This window comes from Pleurodeles waltl, chromosome 1_1, assembly GCF_031143425.1.
Source record: "Pleurodeles waltl isolate 20211129_DDA chromosome 1_1, aPleWal1.hap1.20221129, whole genome shotgun sequence".
NCBI classification, from domain to species: domain Eukaryota; kingdom Metazoa; phylum Chordata; class Amphibia; order Caudata; family Salamandridae; genus Pleurodeles; species Pleurodeles waltl.
In genome coordinates, this window is record NC_090436.1 from 172,829,958 (window position 1) to 172,850,179 (window position 20,222).

A 20,222-nucleotide genomic window follows, 5' to 3' on the forward strand; every position below is an offset into this window, starting at 1 on the left:
TTTGAGTCAATAGGTCCAGTCTGTTTGGAAGCTTGGGATGTGGAACAACAGACAGATCCAACGGTGTTCTGTACCAGTGTTGACGTGCCCACGTGGGAGCTACGAGTAGGACAGTGAGAGAGGTGTGACAGATCTTGTTGACTAGAAATGGAATTAGTGGGAGGGGGGGGAAGCGCAAGCAAATATCCCTAACCAATTGATCCATAGAGCATTGCACTTGGATCAAGGGTGTGGGTACCTGGATGGGAAGTTTGGGCATTTAGCGTTTTCGCTTGTTGCGAAGAGATCTATGTCTGGGGTTCCCCACATGTGGAAGTATTGTTAAATCACTTGTGGATGAATCTCCCATTTGTGTATTTGTTGCGTCGTCCTGCTTAAGAGGTTCGCTAGTTGGTTGTGTATCCCTGGGATACTCTGCTACTAGTTGAATGCGATTGTGAATTACCCATTTCCAAATAGTCTATGCTAGAAGGGACAATTGAGATGAGTCCCCCTCCACCCCTGTTTTTGCAGATAATACATTGTGGTCATGTTGTTTATCCTTATCAGCACTGGTTGTGCACGATCTGTAGTTTAGTTTAATAGATTTATAAAGTGCATGGGTACCTGAAGGTCTCCCAGCGCTAACAAAAAAACAAAAAAACAAAAAAAAAAAAGAGGACGGGGGAACTACAGTGAAATTTTATGATGGAAAAAGTGGAGTCTTCAATTTACCTCGAAAAGAGTTCGGAATTGTCCATTCTGAGTGCCAGGGGGAGAGAGTTCCATAGGTTAGCTGTTCTAAATGTGAAGGACCTACCTCCCCATCTTGCTTTCTTAACATGGCTGGTGTTAATTAATTAGAGCAGCAGATGAGGATCTAAGGTTTGAAAGCTTTGAGTGCTAGGAACACTGCTAGCTATTCCAAATGGTTTATGTGATAAGTTTGGTGAACTAAGTCCCATTCCCCTTGTATGGTAAGGTTGCTGAGATGGGCTCCGCAACCTATCATTGATGCATCGTTTGTGATTATGGTCTGTGGCACAGGGTCCTGAAATGGTCACCCTTTTGATAAGTTGGTGTGATTCCACCATAGCAGAGAGTTGTAAATTTGGCGGTCTACAACACTAGATCGTGAAGTTGACCCTGTTCCTGAGACCATTGCTGCGAGAGAGACTGCTTTAGGGCTCTCATCTTTAGATGTGCATTGGGTACTATTGCTATGCATGATGCCATCATTCCCAAAAGTTTCATGATAAGCCTTACTGTGTAAGTGTGATTGTATTGTAGATGAGGTATGAGATTGTGGAAAGCTTGAATTCTCAGTAGGTTGTGGGTACGCTAATGCTGATTGAATGTTCAGAATTACTCCCAGATACTGTTGTATTTGAGTTGGTTGCAGATTAGATTTCTGGTAATTGATTGTGAACCCCAGATTGTGTCGGGTATCCACTGTGTACTGTGTGTGATGTTGACAGGTTTGAATGGTGCTGGCTTTTATGAGCAGTCATCCAGATAAGGAAAGACATGAATATGTTGCCTTCTGAGGTATGCTGCAACTTTTGCGAGGCATTTGGTGAATACCCTTGGTGCTGTTACTCCAAAAGGGCAGTACTTTGAACTGGTAGTGTTTGTCTGCTATCACAAATCTTAGAAATTTTCGATGTGCTGGATGTATGGGAATGTGGAAGTAAGCATCTTTTATATCTAATGCTGTCATGTAGAGTCTTTGTTTTTGTAGCAAGGGAATGACGTCCTAAAGAGTGACCATGTGGAAATGCTCTGACAGGTTGTACTGATTGAGGGGTCTGAGATCCAGCATTGGTCTGAGATTACCATCCTTTTTTGGTATGAGGAAGTATAGAGGATATAATCCTGCCCCTTGTTGGAATATAGGTAACCTCTCTATTGTACCCTTGAGTAGAAGTGATTGTACCTCCTGTTTTAATAAATGTAGGTGTTCCAGAGAAAGCCTGTGCGAGCAAGGGGGCATGTTTGGTGGAGTAGAAATGAGTTGTAGGCAATAACCATTCTGGATAATTGACAGCACCCATTAATCTGTTGTATTGTTGTGCCATTGTTTGTAGAAATTTTTCAGTCTTCCTCACACAAGAGATGTATGCTGTGTGTGAATGTACAGAAAGTCACTGTTTGGTTGAGGTGGAGGAACCTCTTGTGCTGGTGGATTTACCTCTACCTCTAAAGTTATTTCCTTTGTAAGAGCCTCTGAAAGAACCTCTATTGTAAAATTGTTGGCCTTGTTTCTGCTGAGATGTGGGCAGCTCCGAGGTTGATGTTTTAAAATCACCTCTGAACTGGGGCCTACGAAAAGTTCCCAGAATAGGGGTAGTGTAATGGTCCCTCACAGCCTTAGCTGTATCAAAGGCTTTCTTTAGTTTCTCTATGGGGGTATCTACGTCTGGGCCAAAAAAGTGTTGCTTATCAAAAGGCATATTGAGCACTGCCTGTTGTATTTCAGGTTTGAACCCTTAAGTTCTTAACCATGCATGCCGTCTAATAATCACACTGGTGTTGATACCCCTTGCTGCTGTGTCTGCTGCATCTAAGACAGATCTAATTTCATTATTAGAGATAGCCTGGTCCTCAGTAACTATCTGATGTGCCCTTTTCTGGTAGAAGGTATTGTAAGAACTCATCCAATTTAATCTCAATGAGCTCTATCGTATCTAGCTAACAGAGCTTGAGAATTTGCAATTCTCCTGTGATTGGCAGCTTAAGTTGCTACTCTTTTCCCCGCTGCATCAAGCTTACGACTCTCCTTGTCTGGGGGAGGAGCAACCACTGTGGACTTGCTATTTGCCCTTTTCCTTGTTGCACTGAAAACTATAGCATCAGGTGGCAATAGCTGTGTAATGAAAAGTGGATCTGAAGGTGCAGGTTTGTACTTTTTGTCTACCCTTGGTGTGATAACTCTAGCCTTCACTGGTTCCTTGTAAATGTCGTCTGCATATTTAAGCATGCCTGGGAGCATGGGCAGACATGGATACTGCTTATGAGTGGATGTTAATGTGTTGAATAAAAAAATCATCCTCAATGGGATCTGTATGCAACTGCACGTTGATTGTAGGCCGTGGTGTCTTCAGGTGGAGATGGCCTAGCCGGGTATGAATCAGGATCATTGGAAGGTATGGGATCTGAATCATATAAATCCCATGGATCTACGCTGTAATGAGTATCACCTAAATCATCCCCATGTGTAGAGATAGGGTCTTGTGAAGAAAACTGTGTAGGTGAAGGTGGTGGTGGAGAAGCAGTAAGTAAATGAGAATGTGGTTGTGAAGGATGTTGTAGTGCCTTTAGTTTCTCCTTATGCTTAAATATTTGAGCAGGTGGAGGCCCAGCTTCTAGAGTCTCTTGGAAAGATACTTTCTCTTTGTTGTAGGAGGAGAAGCAATAATCCTTCCAGTGTCTTTGTGTATCTGGATTTTGTGCTGTTTAACGTCCATTACTTCTAATATGGGCCTTATTTCCAAAGACTGCTTAGTAGTAGGAGCATATTTTTCATTCACAAGTTTCAGCTCCGATAGTCTGGAGGCCGAATGTTTTAGTCGGGCCGAGAATGTCTGCCCCGAAATCGATGGCAGTTTTTTCGGCTCCGAGGTGGAATGCGTTGATTTTCGACTCAATCCCAAAACAGATGTGGCACATTGTTCGGTCGGCATCAAATGCACTTTGGTCTTAATTTTCGGTGCCGAACCCAAGGGTTGGTCTCCCGCATGTGTTTTTCGGGTCTGACCATGGCCAGCAAGCAGTGCTGGGCCTAGGGCCAGTGCTGAAGTCTTTTTGGTTGTGTTTGAGTGATGGGAAGGGGCTGATGTACTTGCGTATTGCGCCGCTTGAAGCGATTGGCTGTCCCCATCTGAATCTCGTTCTGAATCCGAGTCTGGGATGGAAACTGCAGATTGAGCATGTTCTTCTCCGAAAATGTTGGGCGTTTATTCCGACGACTTGGACGACATCCCCAACCGACGTTCTCTTCGATCCCTAAGAGTTTTCTTCAAGCGGAAGGATAGACACTCTTCAAAGCTTTCTTCTTTGTGATCCGGAGAAAGACAGACTTTGCAGACCGAGTGCTGATCGGTGTATGAGAACTTGGCATGACACCAAGGGCAAAAACAAAACAGAGTCCGTTCCATCAGCCTGACATTGTTCGACAACCACGAGTCGAAGTAGGCCCAAAAAGAGCACGGTCGCCTGAAAGGGCATTTAAATCGACCCGAATGATTACAATGAGATCGAATATAAGTGAGAAAATGCGATTGAAAACTATACTGACGTTTATATAGAGAGAAGAGAGAAGTTCAGGTAGTACTGAACCGAGATCCTATGGAGCGAGAGGAAACACATCCGAACCAGACGGTGGAAAGAAAACAATCTAAAAAAGGACTCGATGCTCATGCGCACTGTCACAGAGAGGAGGAGTCACTCGATCTCGTGAGTTGAAAAAGCTTCTTTGAAGAAAAACAACTTTTAACACTCCGATAGATGGCAGGCTTATGCAAAGCATGTGTATCTGCAGCAACATATGCCATTGAATATATATAACCCCTTCACTGCCAGGCCTTTTCCCCTCAGTGACGAGCCTTTTTTTGGCTATTTGGGGCAGTTCGTGCTTAGGCCCTCATAACTTTTTGTTCACATAAGCTACCAAGGCCAAATTTGCGTCCTTTTTTTCCAACATTCTAGGGCTTCTAGAGGTACCCAGAATGTGTGGGTTCCCCTGAAGGAGACCAAGAAATCAGCCAAAATACAGTGAAAATTTAGTTTTTTTTCAAAAAAATGGGGAAAAAGGGCTGCAGAAGGCGGCTCGTGTTTTCCCCCTCAAAATGGCATCAACAAAGGGTTTGCGGTGGCAAGATCACCATCTTCCCAGCTTTCAGGAACAGGGAGACTTGAATTCGAAAACCCAAATTTTCAATACAATTTTGACATTTTACTGGGACATACCCCATTTTTACTATTTTTTGTGCTTCCAGTTAGTGACCGAAATGGGTGAGAAACCAATGCTGGATCCCAGAAAGCTAAACATTTCTGGAAAGTAGACAAAATTCTGAATTCAGCAAGGGGTCATTTGTGTAGATCCTACAAGTGTTTCCTACAGAAAATAACAGCTGAAATAAAAAAATATGGAAATAGAGGTGAAAAAAACAGCCATTTTTCTCCACGTTTTACTCTGTAACTTTTTCCTGCGATGTCAGATTTTTTAAAGCAATATACCGTTACGTCCGCTGGACTCTTCTGGTTGCGGGGATATTTAGGGCTTGTAGGTTCATCAAGAACCCTAGGTACGCAGAGCCAATAAATGAGCTGCACCTTGCAATGGGTTTTTATTCTATACCGGGTATACAGCAATTCATTTGCTGAAATTTAAAAAGTGAAAAATAGGTATCAAGAAAACCTTTGTATTTCCAAAATGGCCACAAGATAAGGTGTTGAGAAGCAGTGGTTATTTGCACATCTCTGAATTCAGGGGTGCCCATACTAGCATGTGAATTTCAGGGCATTTCTCAAATAGACGTCTTTTTTTTTTTTTTTTTTTTTTTACACACGGTCTTACATTTGGAAGGAATAAATGTAGAGAAAGACAAGGGGCAATAACACTTCTTATGCTATTCTGTGTTCCCCCACGTCTCCCGATAAAAATGGTACCTCACTTGCGTGGATAGGCCTAGCACCCACAACAGGAAATGCCCCAAAACACAACGTGGACACATCACATTTTCACAAAGAAAACAGAGCTGTTTTTTTTACAAAGTGCCTAGCTGTGGATTTTGGCCTCTAGCTCAGCCGGCACCTAGGGAAACCTAGCACACCTGCGCAGTTTTGAAAACTAGACACCTAGGGGAATCCAAGATGGGGTGACTTGTGGGGCTCTGACCAGGTTCTGTTACCCAGAATCCTTTGCAAACCTCGAAATTTGGCCCAAAAAAAACCCACACTTTTTCCTCTCATTCCTGTGATAGAAATTTCTGGAATCTGAGAGGAGCCACAAATTTCCTTCCACCCAGCGTTCCCCCAAGTCTCCCGATAAAAATGGTACCGCGCTTGTGTGGGTAGGCCTAGCGCCGCGAAAGGAAATGGCCCAAAACACGACGTGGACACATCACATTTTTTCACAGAACACTGAGTTCTTTTTTTTTTTTACAAAGTGCCTACGTGTGGATTGTGGCCTCTAGCTCAGCCGGCACCTGGGGAAACCTAGCAAACCAGTGCATTTTTTAAAACTAGACACACAGGGGAATCCAAGATGGGGTGACTTGTGGGGCTCTGACCAGGTTCTGTTACCCAGAATCCTTTGCAAACCTCAAAATCTGGCCAAAAAAAACACTTTTTCCTCTCATTTCAGTGATAGAAAGTTCTGGAATCAGAGAGGAGCCACAAATTTCCTTCCACCCAGCGTTCCCCCAAGTCTCCTGATAAAAATGGTACCTCACTTTTGTGGGTGGGCCTACTGCCCGCGAAAGGAAATGCCCCAAAACACTATCTGGACACATCAAAATTATCAAATACAAATCTATCTGTTTTTGCAAGGGGGGGGTGGGGCACCTGCGTTTTTAGTCCTGGGCTCAGCAGCCTTCTAAGGAAACCTACCAAACCCAGACATTTCTGAAAACTAGACACCCGAGGGAGTCCAGTGAGGTGTGACTTGCATGGATCCCCCAATGTTTTCTTACCCAGAATCCTCAGCAAACCTCAAATTTAGCTTAAAAAAAAAACAAAAAAAAACATTTTCCCCTTATTTCTGTGTGGGATCACCGCACGGGGACATATTTCATACCACCCAATGTTCCCCTCAGTCTCCCGGGGAAAATGATACCTCATTTGTGTAGGTGGGCCAAGTGCTTGTGAACGGGAAGAGCCAAAAACATGTCGATATTAAGGGGGAACAAAAGGGGTCCAAACGGGCAGTTTGCAAAAAAACATTTTGAGGCTGACAAGTGCAGCAGAATTCTTATCGGTATAGACGAGACAATGCTGGGTGGCAGGAATTTTGTGGATTCCTGCAGATTCCGGAAGGTTCCATCACAAAAACGTGGGAAAAATGTGTGATTTCCAGCAAAGTTGGAGGTTTGCAGGGGATAGTGGGTACAAAAATGGTGCGGGTGCATGTGAAACACACCACCCTGGAATCAAGGGAGGCAGAAATTGCCTAAAATTTATTTGCCACCCTGCCCCACCGGGGAGCGACCCTTGCCTGCGGGGTCTCTCCCCTTGCGTGACATTGGCGCAAACAAAAAAAAAAAAGATCCCCGGTGCCTAGTGGTTTCTGCCCCCCTTGGGGGCAGATTGACCTAAAATCGGCTGATCTGCCCCCGAGGGGGGCAGAAATGGTCTAAATACCATTTGCCCCGCAGGGGAGCGACCCTTGCCTAATGGGTCGCTCCCCATCTCTAAAAAAACAAACAAACAAAAAAAAAAAAAAAAAAAAAACTGCCCTGGCGCCTAGAGGTTTCTGCCCCCTAGAGCTGAGCTTCCAGCGCAATGGGAGGAGGACTCTGTGATAGTCAGCGCGCGATTGCGTGCCGACGTCACAGGGGGGGCTGTCGGGGGTGTAAGGGGAAGGGCTTCCCCTTCCATCCCTGCGCTCTCTGGGCTCTGTGCCCAGGACGTAATGGTTACGTCCTGGGCACACGAGCACTGTGCCGCAGGACGTAACCATTACGTCCTGGGCACAGAAGGGGATAAATAAATAAATACCTCAAAATATAAACAATAATAAGCAGTAAAGTAAAATTTTGTTTTTCAAAATGAAACAAAACTTACAGTAAGATGGAAAATGTTTATTTTTGTATACTTCCACTTTATTTAGATATAACATGTTTTTTTTTCTACTTTTTCTAATTGTAAAGTCTTTTATCACTTCCTCAAAACTAATCTTAACACATCCAGCCTGCCTTGTTGCATAGTTTTTCTGTTGGGATTTTTTATATATATATTTCAACAGAGAAAACGAAAGCTCAGCAATTTGTGATCACTAATGTTAACAATATACAAAAGCAAATGTATACATTTGAAAAGGCACACTAAATATTGTCTTCTACAATTATTTTATAAAAGTTCAGCATGACTGAACCTTGTTTTTAAATTTTTTGTTGCACTGAACTACTGACATACGAGTGAAACTGATGAAACTCAGCTGAGAAATTAGATTTAAGTCCTCTGAGTAAGCATCAATCAGCTTTTGACAACACTGAGAATACCTTCCAATTTCAGTAGATGAAGTGACATTATGTGGCACATCACTGTGGCTTGGCCGGCCAAGATGGCGGGCGCAAGATAGCGGAGCTCCATGGCGGGCCACGACTCCGGTATCCTAACTGCCATCGGGCGGGAGATGGACCGCTGCGGCGCAGTGAACAGAGGTGCGGAATTTGTGGGTGCAGGGCGCATTGACTGGGAGGCGGAAAGTATAGCCAAGAACCGAGCTGGAGTCACTGTGCGGTGAGGCTGGGCCTGGGGTGCCTGCTGGCGGTGAGACCCTTGTGTGCAGAGTACACATTTGACTGCTGGCGAAGGGCAGAAATGATTGGGGTGATTGGCGGGCTGCTCGTGGTGCGCTGTGATTTCACATACTGTGCATGCAAGCGGGCCTCCCCTGTTCATCTGGCAATCAAAAAATACACCCCAGTGATTGCGGTGATCTGTAGCGACTCAATGAACCTAAAGCGCCAGGACCCTGGGACTGAAGATATGGGCAGTCTACGCTCTGGCACGGGGGCCAACAGGCAACACTCAAAGACAGGCCTTTGGACTCTGACAGCCACAAGGTAAATGCCGTACTGGCGGCGGTGGAACGCATCGGAACCTTGCTGGATCAGGCCCGAACCTCACTGGAGGGTAAAATTGACAAGGTGGCTAGCGATCTCACCCTACTTCGCGCCGACCATCGCAAACTTGCAGAAAAGACTCGCTCTCTAGAAAGCCGCCTAGACTAACTCGCTCCCAAAACAAATCAACTGGAAACCTCCATACAATCAGTGCTGAGCAGATTGACAACTCTGGAGCGTCACACAGAGGACGCCAAGGACACGAAGGTCGCTCCAGAAGAAACAATCTCCGTATTGTGGGTCTTCCGGAGGGTGTAGAGGGTACGGATGTAGTTGCCTACACCACGAACTGGCACTGGCCCCTGAAGATTTGCTGACACCCTTCTCTGTGGAACGCGCCCACCGGGTCCCGACGAGGGCTAGGATGCCTGCTGCTCTTTGCAGACAGATCACTCACCTGCTGTCAAATATGACCTCCATCAACATCTTGGAATGGAATGTGCACAGCATACACATGTCAGCGCGCAGATATTCCATGTATTCATATCTTAAGAGACACTCATCAATTCAAATAGCGCTCTCACAGGAAACCCATCTCAAGTAGCCGGAGGCGCAGGTGAGGGCAGCCATTTGCGACCAATTTCTCCCCCTACGACAGGGGGGCCCTGATCTGGATACGCCCGGGCACCCCATTCATGGCGGACGTCCACGAGATCGATGTTGAGGGACGATATGTGCTGGTACATGGGTGTCTGAGGTGCCGGATGATATGGTTGGGGTCCATTTATGCACCAAATGTGAATCTGGCCTGTTTTCTCAGCAGGCTCTCTGGCCCTCTCTCTCGATGGAGCGACCTCCCCTGGCTGTTGGGAGAAGACTTCAACAGTGTACTAGACCTCCAACTAGATTGTTCCTTACCCCTGCTGCCCACGGTGATTGGTGCGCGAGCTCTGCGGGAGTGGCTGCTGGATATTTGGCACCAGGGTAATCCTGATGCGAGAGTCTATTAATTTTTTTCGGTCTCGCATCAGCTGTATGTGAGACTCAATAGAATATTATGCACTGCCACTCTGAACCCTGCAGTTTTGTGGATAGCTTACTTAGGCCAAACTTATTCTGATCATAACCCACAATTTCTACAGCTGGATTGGGACATATCCTCCCCTGTGATCCTCATATGGTGACTACGGCCATCGTTGCTAGAAGATGCTGCATCAGGGCATCGTTAGATACAGCGATCCCTGAATACTTTAAACACAATTCCGGTTCCGCCTCGTCAAGTCTTATTGAATGGGGGGGGGGCGGGGGGGGGGGGTGTTCAAGTTCTTCATACCAGGGCACTGTCTGGGTGCACAATGGAATCTACTCAAATCCATTGAGCATGACTTAGCTACAGTAAAAAGGTCCCTGTTACCACACAAACAAAAGGGTCATGGAGCACCCCAGAGCACCCCCGGAGATGGCATTTGCCCAAGCGAACATGTGTCCCTGTTGGAGAGGTTAGGGATGACTCAACTATGCAGCAAATTTGTCCCGCACACACGCTGCGGCTGACCGGTCGGGCAGACTGTTAGCCTGGCTTACCTGCCAGGAGCAAGATTGCTGCCTTGTGGTGAAACAGCGCTCGGCGACGGGTGTGTCGCTCCACACCGCAGGCGAGATACAGACCGAATTCACCCACTACTACACAACTCTGTACCGCTCTTTAATGGCAGCAAACTCAGCTGACTATATTGTATTCTTATCTCTGAACACTCTCCCCTGTTTGACAGAAGAGCAACATGAAGAACTGGATGCACCCCTAATGCTTCTCAAGATACAAGGTAGTATCCGTGAGTTGACCACAGACAAAACTCCGGGCCTTGACAGCCTATCGTCAGAACTCTATAAGACATTCTCTTTTGCTATCGCACCCCGCCTCCTCCGCCTTTAAGGAGAGGCGCTGAGGACTGCGAATCTGCCTGCGTCGCAGCAGGAGGCACTGCTAGTGTCACTTCCCAAACCAGGTAGGGATCCAACGACACTGGGCTCTTACAGACCTCTTGCGATGCTCAACACAGACTATAAACTCCTGGCCGAAACCCTGGCAAGGCATCCCTAGAACCGTGACTGATCCAACTGGACCAAAACGGATTTGTGCTGGACCGCGGCACGTCCCTGAACATTAGGCACCTATTCAGGGTCATGAGACTCGACTCAGGACTGGCCCTGGGCATGTTGCCAGGTGCTTGACTTAGAAAAAGCCTTTGATTCCCGGGAGTGGCCCTATCTGTTTGAAGCACTGCTGTGCTTCCGACTGGGCCCCCACTTCCTGCAAAAGGGCGAGACTGCTATACACCCAACCCCAGCTCAGAGTTAAGACTGGCGCCATCATCTCTGCCCCCACTGAGGTGGGTAGAGGGACCAGACAGGGTTGCCTCCTCTCTCCGTTCCTATTCTCACTTGCAATGGAACCCTTGGCGGTCGAACTCTGCTGGAAATTTATTATTTTATTATTTCTCTAATCTACCTTACTATGTTCCAGCCAAAGTCTTTAGGGAACTGGATTCTAAGATCAGGGAACTCCTCTGGGGAAAAGGCCGCTGTAGAGTAGCACTGAAGAAACTACGGCCTGGCAGTTCCAAACATGGAGCAGTACTATCTGGCCTCCCAGCTTCAGTGGTGGCCAACTGGCAGACATGGCGACTAAGGCACCACCTTAGACAATGCTCGAAATCCTACATCTCTTCTACCCCCTTAAAAACCAAAACAACCTGAGGTACCCTTGATGGGCGTAGCACATCGCTGCTATCGCAGAAGCTTGCACCTCACGCGCTCAATAATCCCCTATGCACCTGCCATGGCGCTAGTCGGCATGCCGTGTGGCTTGCAGCCCACAAGCAGCACTGAACTGAGATCTTGGCAAGCGACAGAGATACGTACACTAGGAGACCTATACAGTGAGGGAACACTCATTCAATTTGCTACTTTGGCAACAGAGACGGGCCTGCCCACAGGGCAATTCTTACTGTATAATTCCTTGATAGCGACACTGAAGAGACACTGGGGCGATATAACAGCCGAACCACCAACACACTTACTGGACAATATATGCAAGTCATGGGGCAAGGCAGACACCTAGTACGTTGGTTTACCGACACCCTACAAACACACACAGCTCACACTTGCGCTGCGCTATGCACCAAATGGGAATCAGACCTGGCAAGACCTTGCCCTGACAAGGTATGGGCCGCTGTGCTGTCCAGCCACAGTAACCATTCTCCGGAACTCTAGGTTCTGACTCATCCAGTTTTACATCCTTCACAGAGCCTATCTCACGCCAGCTAACCTTAACAAATACTATCAGCAGTTGAATGCCGCTTGCCTCCGATGAATGCTGGTGGGAGCAGACTTGCTCCATATCAAGCCTCGAAAAATCATAAAAATGTTACTAGACCTGCAGGTCGAGTAACTTAAATAATCTACTCGACCTAACTAACGTACTTGAAACGTAAACGGGTCTCAAATTGTGTGATCCTAGGCAAATAGTTTACAGAGTAGCCTTTTTCTTAATTATCACATATGAGTGCACCTTCAAATATGTGAGCTCAGCATTCCTGCAGTACAAAAAGACCTCTTTTGTTTGATTAAGTAGACTAAAGTTTGCTGCATGCATCACAAGAATCTAGCCCACATACCCATGAGGTCTAGCCCACATAACCTAGGACTTCTTTTAGTTTACTAACAACATTGCCATCAGGGCAGCATTGTTTCTCAGTTTGTTTAAACACTCAATTTTAATAAATAGATTACTAAACCATGATGTGGTAACATCTTGTCATCCACACACAGTAACTTTCCAAGAAATGTCCAAAAACCTCTCCACTAACTTGCAGCTTTACTGATAAAACTATATAGTGTATTAACAATCTGTGAAAATTGGGGTTCAGAAAACATATCCTTAGCACATCAACATGTAAAATATTCGTATTTGTTTTCTTCCTATTGAAAAAATATTTTATCACACAGAAATATAAAAAAGGGCTTTCACAACTACTGAAATATATTTTGAAATGTTCGCACAGTCGACTTATTTTAATGTTGTGTGTTAGGGAAAACCAGACACCCTATATCCTTTAGCAGGTATCATTAAGCAGCTGGTCACACAATTCACCTTACAAAGTCTTGAAACTCTGCAGTCAGAAGGAAAATGAAGAAAAACTTACTTTTGACCTCTCCACTTTTCAACTCAACAGAACACCTGTTCAGTGTCAACTCGCCAGAAGGAACAAGTAAGTATTAAAAATAGCTCGACCTAATCAAATAAGACTCGCCAATGCAAGTGGGTTTTTCGAGCCCTGTATATGCCATGGTATTGCCCCTCTCAACACTTATTGGCACGGCGTTGTGTCACGATTGTCAGACTACACATTGCGCCCACTTCTGTCCACATGGGAGGCTTGCCTCCTGGGTCTATTCCCCAAAGCCAAGAAGCAAAAGGCCTCGTAGAGATTTCTTGATCTTGGTCTCCTGACAGCCAAGCACCTAATCACCAGGAGTTGGAAAGACGCGGTCCCACCCACATTAGCGGCATGGGAGAACTCCTTTGTGGTGTGGGCGGAGGGGGGTGGCGCTATGTAGGAAGGACAATCTAGGTCTCCAAAAATACCCCTTGGCCACCAGTTGGGACACAATGCTTGATAAACTGAGGGAGGTGGGGCAGCAGACAAACACGGGTGCAGCTAAAGATATACTGTTGACAACTGGATGAACTGCCCGCGCACAGGAGCGAGCTACTACTCCTTTTGAGACGCACATGCACCACCCTCATCCCTGCTTACGGGGACTTCCTCAGTGGTGGTTAGGTAGGGGGCAGCGGACCCCTGTGGGCTAGCAGAGGAGGGTGCTCGATGAGCGAGATATGCTGGGGCTGCAGGGGCAGAGGGGGACAGCGTCTGAAACTGACTCCAAGTTGTTAACTGTTGTTTTGTAGTTGTATTGTTACTGCACACAATTCATGCTAAATCTCTACCTTGTAATGTAGCTATGGAATGAAACCGTTTGTCATGTAGACCCTTTAAGATAACTCACTACTGGGTGCGCCGGATGGCCCCAGCAGCCATGTAATCCTCACGGTCTACCCTCATGGTATTATAAATTGCGTTGAAATGCATGTTCCCCGCTTCTTTACATGTTTGTACTGCAACTCTGAATTTACTAAACCAATAAAAAAAAAAGGTAAGCAAAAAAAATAAAAAAAAATAAAATCAGCCTGCTATTTCTTTGTACCTCTCTCCTCATCTCAGTTTCAAGTTTGTCAATAATTGTGTAAAAGGTGACGATACAAAACTTCTCAGGCAGCCATGAATACTTTTGGCACAGCATTTCTGTCATTGGGTAGCTTCTATCTGATACATTTGTGAGTTAGAGCTACCTTGAAATTAACATCTGGTAGCATTTCTTTTGTAGCGGCCTCATATCTTTCAAATACATCTCGTGAAGTGCACAGTTGGTCAGCTAATGATCTATACAGACCTGCACATGTTTTTAAGTTCACACCGTGTGCCAGTTACCAGATTCTAATTTTGTTGTATTCCCAAAATTAATGTTTATCATTAACCTTTATTCTTACTATATATATATATATATATATATATATATATATATATATATATATATATATATATATATATATATATATATATATATATATAAAATAATTTTTTTAATTTACTCTGGAGCCCCTTAATTTGCAGTTTTGCACCATATTGTCCATGGTGTGTAAATCCGGCAATGGAAAATCTGAGGTGCCCCCTTCCCTTGATGCCCTACGCATATGCTTATTTTGCTTAATGGCTAATCCAGCCTTGCCTGCAAGCGATCATTGATATGTAGTTCAGGTTACATGTAGACATTTGTAGTGACAGCCTAACTCAATTACCTATTTTACCTAAAGGTAGCTTGTGACATATAGGCTAATTAAACTATCTGAAACAAAAGCAGTAACCCACTAAGCAATCTTACAGAAGACAGAAATCTGTGGCCTGCACATTACAACTATTTGCCTGAAACAGGCATGAATTTTCTGAGCTAGCCAACGATTCAAAATTACACCCATATTTTACCAGCGACTGCATTAACCACCTTGGCACATAGATCTCTTCAACCGGAGTATGAACCCCCTTTGTCCCCAATGCTATCTTAAACTGAGTTGATTTGTTACCAAGTAAGACATGGTAGCTTTACCGTCCCTTTTTCATGCTGCAAATTTCATTCAGGTTAGGGTTTGAACAATTCCTCTTCACTTCTTGTGACATCACCTATCTGTCAACACACACATCAACAATTTATGGGTTCCTAGTGAATCCCCGTTTTCAGTCCTGCATGTGGTGTTGTTCGAATGTCAATCACATGGGTGAGTCAAAGGCGGCATTCTGTTCTCCCACAATGCAAATTTAATAGGATAAGTGGCCTTGGGTTATCATCGCCAGGGATGGGAATCCAATCATTTGCCCACAGTTTGGGCCTGGCAATGGGCTTCTACAAGTGGAGAAGTGGGATGTCATTGATAATTGTTTAAAGCAGTCTGTTTTCAACCCAAGGAGTGGATAGTTCACCACAGTTTGCAGGGTTGTAGGTTCGGTATTCTAAAGCTTCGTGTCTGTATTGTCTGGTACACTGCCATTATGTTTATGCGTTTATACTAGAGTTGATAGATGCTACGTGCATTTGTGGGGTTTCCTTGTTGATTTTAAAACTTTCACCATTGCTCATTACGTAAATCTCAAGCTTTGTCGGACAACTTTTACTGGATGGAAATTCTCTTTGAACCTTTTAATCATCTTTTAAGAGTTTAACAGCATTTTGTAATCACTGGAGTGCTCCTCTTGTGGACTACGAATATTCTAATTATACACATTTCACATACAAAAGATCATTGAAATCTGCATCATCCAATGTTACAAGAGTTTCCAACACTTGACCTCATTTGCCACTCTATACAGAGATGAATGTTCACGGGTTACCATGCAGTTTCTATACAGTGCAACACTCAGTATCCAATGGAACCTGAATGCTAAACTGGCCTGGGGAGGTGTTGGTTTACAGAAGAAACACATCACGAATTAAGTCTGTTGGACCCAAACTCATTGTGTGTCTGTGGATTAGTACCCCAAATGAAATAGCGTTATCCTTTTATGAGCACCACTTTGCATTTCTTGCACTGCCTGGCTTCCCCTTAGGATCAGGTGTGCCTGTCAGTGTTGCAAAGCACCTTGATGGTGCACCATAGGAATGAAAACGCTGAATGGCTTGTAGGGTGATGCTACCCTGTGCCTGTAGGCTTTCTGGATAGTTCTTTGGGTTTGGCCCCCATAGAGCTTGACATTCATGGCAGGCCACTAGAGATACTCCTGGTTTGGCTTTGGCATAACAGGTTTAAATTCATTTGATTAACTAGTGTGCTTGGAGAGAGCTGAGCCTTTGTGTGTTTTCTGTAAGATACAACAGCTCTTTGTCTCCCTTTCGAAGAGTTTTGTCCTGTCTACATAGTATATGAGAGCCCTTTTCATATCAAGTGTATGAAGAGCCCTCTCTGCTACAGAGTCTGGAGGAGGGCCGAACACTAGTACTGAGGTCTATCTATCCCTGTGGACTTGGAAGAAAGACTCCTCCAGCGTTAAAGCCTGGAGCTCACCGACACATCGAAAGGAAGTGATGGGCACTAGGAAAGCTTTTGTACAGGAAAGAAAATGTCAGGGAGTGTAGAAGCTCATATGGAGAGCCGACCAGTCTTGTAAGAGCAACATTGAGGTTCCACACCGGGATTAGTGGAGATCTAGGTGGGATGACTTGCTGGAGTTCCTTCATAAAGGCCTTAATCACAGGGATGATAAAAAATTAGGTGTGTTCCCTGTTCTGAAGGTAGACGGCCGCTGCAGCCAAGTTAAGCATAATTAAAGTGCAGGCAAGGTCTTCAGTCTGCTTGTGGAACAGATGATAGACTATGTTTGCACAGTAGCATAGAAGGGGTCAAAGTTTCAGGTGAGAAAGTAATGGATGAACAGTTTCCATTTTGCAGCACAGCAGGCAAGAGTCCCAGAGGATGACCATACACTCAGCAGAATGGTTAAAGTAACCAAACTGAGACCTGAGGAGCTAAATTGCAAGATTGAGCTGCCTGGGGTTTGGGTGCCTAACAATCCCATTGTTCTGAATGAAGAGGTCCTACCGGTGGAGCAACCTCTCATGTGGGGCCACAGAAAGGTCCAGGACAGTGGTGAACCAGGGCTGCTTGTCTCATGTTGGAGTCACCAGAATGAGGATCAGAGAAGTTTGCTGCAAACTGCGCGCCACAAACAAAAGAAGTGGGAGAGGAGGAAAAGAGTAGGAAAATATCACCAACCAGTGGATCCATAGTGCACTGCCAGGGACTGCTGGTGTAGGTACCTGAAGGTGAAGTTGGGCATCTTGCATTTTCACTGGTGCCAAAGACATCTACTTCGGGAATCCCATAAAGGTGGAAGTACGGGAGTAGGACTTGCAAGTGTTGTACCCAATCGTGGACTTGTTGCTGCATGCTGCTGAGCAGGTCAGCATAGTTGTTGTCCACTACTAGAAGGTTCTCAACTTTGAGGTGAACTTTGTGGTGGAGTGCCCACCAACAAATGTGCTGAGCCAACACCGACAACTGTGAAAAACATGCCCTGCCTTGTTTCTGGAGATAGTACATACAGCTCAAGGTAGTTGATGTGGAGACCCTTTTGTTTGGGTGCCCTCAGACCCTGGACAGTGAGCTTGTGCGAGTGCACCCTCCCACCCAGTGAGGGAAGTGTCCGTTGTGATGGTCACCTGTGGAACAGGGTTGAGAAAGGGCCGTCCATGCAAAAGGTTGCTGGTGTTCGCTCCCACTGCAGACAGCAATATGTGCGGACCCAGATTAACACTAGAACCTCCTAGTAATCCTCTGCTTGTGACCACTGTAACAGGTACTCTATCAACTACGCACATGTACCTGGTGTTAGGGACTATGACAATGCAAGACGCCATCATGCCGAGAAGGGGCATGGCTGCCCTGACTATTACCAGATGATCTTGCTGAAAACGAGGGAGGAACACCTGGAAGGCTTTGAATCTGGCAGGACAGGGGAAGGTTTTCCCTACCACCGAGTTCAGGACTGCCCCTAAAAAAAAAAGGGGTGGAGGTGTAGAGGCTGGAAATAGGATTTTTTTGGCATTGATGGTGAACCCGAGCTAATGAAGCGGGTATCTATGGTGGCCTGGGTGTGAGCCCAGCACTGGTGGTGGGTTATGCTCTTCATCAGCTAGTCGTTCAAGTAAGGGAGGACATGGACTCTGGGGCACCCAATGTGCCCGGCCATGACTGCAAGACTTTGAATGAACACCCTGTTTGCCCAGACAACCCTAAAGAGCAGCACTTTGAATTGATTATACGGACTACTTACCACCGGCGGGGAGCAGGATGAATGGGGATGTGAAAGCAGGCATCCTTCAGGTTTAGCCTGGTCATGAAGTCGCTTTGCTGCAGCGGTTGGATGACATCCTGGAGCATAACCATGTGGAAATTTTCAGTTAGGATGTACTTGCTGAGGGGACTGAGATGGAACACAGGCCTGAGGGTCCTATCCTTCTTGGGAATGAGGAAGTACAGGGAGTACATCCCTTTGCCTTGCTGATGGACCTGCATAGGTTCTATAGAAAGGGAGCCTTTACTTTATCTCAATGTAGGCATTGACATTGAGAAGAGAGGGTGTTCGGCTTCTGTGTTTGATGCCAGACCTCCCTCTGGGGTGGTGCTCGGCCTCGGTTTGGTGCCAGCGCGGAAGGTCGTACTCACAGCAGCAGTGTTCGACCGGTGACCCTGAATGGGTAGCGGTTCATAGACATCCACTTCAGAGCCAGGGATGGCCTTGAGAGGGTAGACGTCAGCCTTGGCAGCCGATGTCCCCGGCTGAGGGTGTACTTCGACGTTCTGTTTGCTGAACAGGTCTGGAGGGTCTCTGCAGCATAGAGGCGGATGCAGGTCCCAATGGTAACAGAAAGTCTTCTTGCTCCAGAAGGTGAGGCAAGCTTTGCAGGAGGACTGGTCATGCTCTTGAGACAGACTAAAGTTATACACCTTATGGAGGTTTGTCCAAGGGTACTTGGCATGACACTGTGTGCAGTAATGGAACAGAGTCCTTTCCGTAACACACGGGGCATAGTCATGCAACAAACTGCCAGAAAAAAGATCCCAGAGGGGCAAAGCCCTGAGCAGAGTGTCGAATGGGTGTAGGTTATTAAACTAGACTTAGGGGAAAGGGGCCGCAACAATCTGAAACAAGAAGAACACGCCAATTGTACAATACAAACTGTTTCGGGTACCCAAACAGGTCAAAAGACAACACCACAAGGCATCAACCCAGAGCTTGGTGACACCTTCTGAACCAGATGGCGAGGTGGAAAAAAAAACCTAACAATGGAGCTTATGTACATGCGCATTGTCATTAATAATTGGAGTCCATAAATCTTGTGAGGAAGAAAAAAGCTGCACACATCAGAGCCCAACACTACATGGCATTTACAGCTACATGGTAGTTACAGCTACACATGCAATGAACATAAACTTTTTAGTAGCTTGTAGAGATTTTAATCATATTTTCACACATTTGTTGCAAGTTAACTTTAGGGAAACATTAGTTTTTAAAGACAAGTGATGCAGCACACTCAATATGCTACATTTCTCTTATTTCAGTTGGAGCTTGCCCGTTTAACATTTTTCTGAATGTCAGTGCGCTCACTCTGGGCATACCCTTCCCACTTAGGGCAATTTTAGCAACACAAAAGGATGATGGACCGAGTGCTGAACAATGCAAACACTCATCCCCAGTCACAGATCTGGATTTAATCCATCGTTCTTTTGCTCACCATACCACCCTAGTTTGGACCCAGCCACATGCAAATGTGTTGCTAAAATTGCCCTAAGTGGGAAGGGTATGCCCAGACATGGGTCTTGTGCTCACTGTGCCACTGGATTCAAGCTAGCCTGGCTGATGAAGAGTGATACCCTGAAACCAGTCCCAGGATGCTTGTTTCCGGTTCAGGGAGGACCTGGCCTGGCAGTTCGGGCTGGACTGTTGCCATGAGGAACAGGGTCAAGACTGAATTGCATATGGCCAGCACATTTTTAGTATAAGCAGAGGGGCTCTGCCCCCTGATTTCAGAACATGTTGGAACTGGGACTGAACCTCTACTAGACGGACTGCTGGACTGCACAAAGGACTCTTGTTGCCCTGCTGCCTGTTATCTGCTGGGTGGCCCAAAAGACTCATCTGGATTGCTTTTCTGTATGTTGCCCTGCTGCTAGCCTGCTCCCTAACTCTGTCCCAGTTGCGACCCTGTGTGGACTGGACATCAGATGCTGCAGGAAGGGCTTGCCAGGAACTGCCATATGGACTACCCTGCTGATGTGCTGAC

At 45.8% G+C, this 20,222-nt stretch overlaps 1 protein-coding gene across 1 annotated transcript in view; it reads right to left on the reverse strand.

The window, feature by feature from the left end:
* TXNL1 (thioredoxin like 1) overlaps positions 1-20,222 on the reverse strand; it is a 99,869-nt gene that overhangs the window by 32,271 nt on the left and 47,376 nt on the right. The gene's annotated exons all lie outside the window — the stretch shown is intronic.